A 5594-nucleotide genomic window follows, 5' to 3' on the forward strand; every position below is an offset into this window, starting at 1 on the left:
TTTTGTTTCCATGATTATCTGACCTAATTCAGACAAACTGCAGGGCTTTAACTTCTTTATTTTCATGGTCAGAAGCTGGTATTGGCATACATTTCTTCTAGTTTCAACTGGTATTGTTTATGTTTAATATGACATTAAGGAATTTAATGACTTTGGTTTTCAAGAAAGTGACATTAAATGCAATAATTTTATTTATCATAAGGATTTTATACATCATTGTTTTCTTATAGATAGTTGTAATGGTATATTTGTAATTTATACTGCATGTATAAACATTGAAAATCAGCAAAAATGACAAATTTGTTTTGCATTATTATAACTCATGAGTTTAAAAAAATTTTTTATTTATTTATGATAGGCACACAGAGAGAGAGAGAGAGAGGCAGAGACAGAGGCAGAGGGAGAAGCAGGCTCCATGCACCAGGAGCCCGATGTGGGATTCGATCCCGGGTCTCCAGGATCCCGCCCTGGGCCAAAGGCAGGCGCTAAACCGCTGCACCACCCAGGGATCCCACTCATGAGTTTTAAAAACAAGTATTAGTAGTTTTTTTCCTTTTGTTGTAGATTTTAAAGTGTTGCAGTGTTTTAGGTACCTTAGTCCCTCCGCCACAAAAGCCATTAATTGACAAACGTAGAAAGCCTTCGGTTCTAATATTTCAAAGCTTTGAGAAGATTTCTCTATCAATTTTATATATCTGACATAATACAGTTTACTGTGTTGTTGGCAAAGATAATATTGATTCATTAAACTGAGATAGATAGGAATAATAATATTTTTGTTTTTGGATGTGGACTGGCTCCAAAATAGTTTCAAGGAAATAGATACATACTGCGTTCACAGGAAGAACATAGATTTGATAGTTTTAGTTTAAATCCCATTAATTTTTTCTCCATAACTAAAATATATCCAGACTGATTTTCTATGGCTTTAGAATTTTTAAAGATTTTTACTTTCATAAAAGTTGTTGCCCCAAATTAACATCGTGTGTTTTTTTTTAAATGTCATAGATACTCTACAGGCTAACTACTGCTGCTATGTTTGAATTAAAATCATATTTCGTACTAAAAATCACAGCCTATATAGAGAAATCACCCTAAGTCCTTTGCCTAAGCTCCCAGACTAAATATGATTACAGAACCCAGTTGAAATTTAACTTTGGTAAAAAGCTGCTTTTTATAGTTCCAGGCCACATTTTCAGTTACCATGTTTATTAGCGTTTCTGCCAATAAACTCCCAATTAAATAGAATTGGACTCAAATGTTTAGTAATAAATGTATTCTCTTTCCTTATTTGTATTTATTTTTAGTTATGAGAATGCTACCTGACTTCTCTAAATTTGGGGTTCATAAAGGATAACCTCTCCTTAAGTACAATAAATTTTACTGCTTTTCCCCAGTAGTTGACAAGTATTGAAGTCTACTTTGGTCATGACTTTAACTGTGTGGGATTTTGTTTTGTTGGCTTTTTGATTTTTATTTGATTAGAAGTAAAGACTGGTTAGAAATTCTATGATTATTTAAAAAATATTTTTTTAATGAAAAGAATAGCAATTCTGGGATTTCTTTTTTTTTTTTTTTTAACTTTGTTGGTATGTAAACTGAATTCCTGTGTTAAGTTGGGTGTAATATCCCAAAAGAATTAGTGAGGTTAAATACATATGATAAACATTTCGGGTAAATGACTTTTTTAGCTTTGCAATTTGTAGTTTCTGTCTTTGTTTTAATTTTAATTAAGAATTACCAGTTTTAGAAGCCTCTTAGTAAAAGTCAAGAAGAACTATGGGTAGGCATAGATGGAATTAGTGAAGTGCTATCCATTATCTGAATTGTGCATTTCATGTATTCAGATCCCAAGTAATGTGCAGAATATGAAACTTTGTGTTTTGTCTATCTACCTACCTATGGTTTACACTTCCACTTACGAAGCTGTAGCTGAGGGTAACTTCTAGTTGACTTTTGTCTCTTTTTTAGTAGCATAATTAATTGAGTCAACGTTTTAGAACTGAGAATTTAAAATTCAGCATCTAAGTTCCTCAGTTTTGGCATGCCCTCATCGCCTTTGGCCAGGATGATGACTGAAGATTGGTGGTTGGGAAGAAGGTGGTAGCTATAGAAACTGGCATCTGGATCGAGCTTCTAATACTACTCTATAGGCTGCCAGTGTTCCAAAAAGACTGTTTTGTTAGGGATGGCCTGGGCCAGGTACGGCTGACCTTGTTTAATCCCATGTAGTTTAGCTTTAAGCTAACCTACAGCAGTGATTTTCACAGCCTTTAGCCTGTGTTCAAAAGAAATCTTTGAGGGCAGCCTGGGTAGCTCAGCGGTTTAGTGCTGCCTTCGGCCAGGGGCGTGATCCTGGAGACCTGGGATCGAGTCCCACGTCGGGATCCTTGCATGGAGCCTGCTTCTCCCTCTGCCTCTGTCTGCCTCTCTCTCTCTCGAATAAATAAATAAAATATTAAAAAAATTTTTCATAAGGTGTATAAGCAAGTAACAGTTACCATGGTGAGTAGTTTTGGTTGAAGCCACTTTGCAGGGTAAGGATGAAGACTGTTGATGGGAAGAATCAACTTTCTCAGGTGAACTGGAGGGATGAGGAAGATGCTGGGGAGCTTATTTTAGTGAATAACTTATTTTTTTTCAAAGATTTTATTTATTCATTCATGAGAGACACAGAAAGGCAGAGACACAGGCAGAGGGAGAAGCAGGCTCTGTGTGGGGAGCCTGATGTGGGACTCGATCCCAGGACCCTGGGATCACAACCGGAGCCAAAGTCAGATGCTCAACCACTGACCAACCCAGGCACCCCAGTAGTGAATGTAACGTAATAAACTTGTGCTCACCATTTACATAGAGTTTTAAAGTTTGAGGTACTCTCAATATCAAAAGGGAGCTCTTTTTATCTTTGTATAATTTACTTCACTTTAGCATAGGATTAGCGTGTGATTCCTTTTGTATTCAACATTTTTTACTTTGCTTCCTACCTTTTATTTTCTGTGCCCCTTGGTCATGGCTGTTGGGCTTGCTCAGTAAGTAACCAGGATAAGTTTTGAGAGTAATGACGCTTTTCATCAAAAGCCTTGATCTTCTAAAGCTGGAAACAGAGACTATTCTAGAAACACACCCTTATGCACATACCTGCCCCCTGCCACTCCCACGCCCAGCAGATTTCTACCCTGAATACCTGCTACTGAGCACGCAGGAGCTTTTGCATAGAAACCTATGCTTGAAGTCTGGCCAACCAGGGTAATTGCAACCTTCCCTTCCGGGAACTTCAGCAGAATTAATACAGGTGCTTTGCCTATATATTGATCGGATTGCATCAATTCTGAGACTCAGAGTTCTCAGAGCTGTAGAAATGGTGCAGTATTAAACTGCCTGAGTTTGCAAATCATTTAAGTGGAGATGGTGGTTTTAAGGATTGGCTGAGACTAAGTTCATTATAGTGTCTGTGGCACATAGCTAAACACTCGGCAGATGGTAGTTGTTATGAAGGCAGCCCCATCCCTGTGGAGAGTGGGAGAAGTTGGCTGATCTTGCCATATTAATCTTTACACACCTTTATGGTGAACTGCAAGTTTAAGAAAAGGAAAGCATTATTTGTTCAGCTTTGAGAGTCTAATAGCAATGATTCCTCCCAATCCAGTGAGGTAGACATTACCCCACTTCACATATAGAGTAAAGAAAGGCAGTTGTGTGCTTGATTAACAGAAAAAGAGCGAGCTTTGAGAGCAAATTACCCTAGTGGTTAATCAGCATTCAATGTGGACCAAGATTTCAAAGTCCTCGTCTCTAGAAACTGCCAGCTGTCAATAGTTCATTAGAATTTCCTTTCTAGTTCTTAAAGAACTCAGTGAAAATGATCTTACAGATTGCAGTAGATAACATCTATTTGCGTTTTCTAAGAACGTATTTAATAAGGAAGTTAGCTTGGCTTTTATTGTCATATAAATAACTGTAGTTCAATGTCTGCCATTAAGACTATTTCCAGTATACTTGAGTCAGAATCGAGGCAAAATGAAATGTGGTTTATGTTCACACAGTTGCAAAAATAAGCCAATTACTCACTTGATTGGCTCATTGTTCTGAGGCCAGGGTCACAGGTTTTGTGCACGTATGGACCAGTGCTGTAGCCAGAGACCTTCCTGCCACAAACTGTGTCCCTGACCTTGTCCAGCTATCTTCTTAACGTGATTTTAGGGTCTGATTGAGAGTGTAAATGGCACAGAAAAAATTTCCACGCATAGGAAATTCAAAAAACATACTCTTAAGTTCGTGGTATGTTGAGGGAAATCATTATGGCTTCTTACCTCCCCGCCCCCCCGCTTTTTTTTTTATTCATGAGAGACAGAACAGAGACCTATGTATCACGCCCCAAGCCAAAGGCAGATGCCCAACTGCTGAGCCACCCAGGCGTCCCTATGGTTTCTTACTCTTACGACAATTTTGGCTCATTATAAGATACTAACTTCTCCCTCAAGTCAGTTTTATTAAAATAGTCAATCTCTATACATCAAGGCAGTTTCCAAACCTGTTGACTATTCCTAAATAAAATCAGTGTTTACCTACTTTATGAAGAAAACTGTCATCATTAGATACATTGACTTGTGAAATCAATTTTTTAAAAGTTTTTTGACTTTTTTTTGTAGTGGTAAATGAAGACGTTTGTAAGGCTATAGATATATTCAACTTGTGTCATTTAAGTTTAAAGTACACAAAAATGTAAGTGCTTTTTATTGCTTTTTTGGAGCTTCACAGCACATCTGAACCTCATAACTGCCAATCTGTCTTGCTTAGAAGGACAGTAAGATACTTACATAGGTGATTTTTTTTTTAAAGATTTTATTTATTCATGAGAGACACAGAGAGACACAGGTAGAAGAAGCAGGCTCCCTGTGGGGAACCCGATGTGGGACTCCATCCCAGGACCCTGGGATCATAACCTGAGCTGAAGGCAGATGCTCAACCATGGAGCCACCCAGGTGCCCCCCCATAGGTGATTTTTTTTTTTAATTTTATTTATTCATGAGAGAGAGAGAGAGAGGCGCAGAGACACAGGGAGAGGGAGAAGCAGGCTCCATGCAGGGAGCCCAATGTGGGACTCGATCCCGGGACTCCAGGATCATGCCCTGTGCCGAAGGCAGGCACTAAACCACTGAGCCACCCAGGGATCCCCAAAGGTGATCATTTTTAAAACCTTTTTCCATGTACCACTTTCAGTGGGAGATGTGACAATTATTAAAACTGCTTTCATTGTTTTGTTTTCTCTATATAATCAACAAGCCAGAAATAATGTGCTGGTTCAGAGGAATTAAAGGTCAGTTTAAAATGCCAGCACCTATTGTTTACTGTAGAAAGTAAGGCTGGCAGACCATTTCAAACACTGTGAGCTATTTGATTGCAAGGAAGGGGAGGGAGGGCCTGATTGCACCATCAAATTGGGGAAACGTTGCAGTTGTTCATGGTTTTCATACTCATATTTTCATTACAGCTCCAGTCTGGCAAAAATGTAATTTTTCAAAGTTATTCAGAATCAGTTTGATCAAAATGACACCTTCAGGGAATGAGAGTGTAACTACCCCTGAAGTTGGGTC

Source organism: Canis aureus, chromosome 14 (genome assembly GCF_053574225.1).
Source record: "Canis aureus isolate CA01 chromosome 14, VMU_Caureus_v.1.0, whole genome shotgun sequence".
Lineage (NCBI taxonomy): Eukaryota > Metazoa > Chordata > Mammalia > Carnivora > Canidae > Canis > Canis aureus.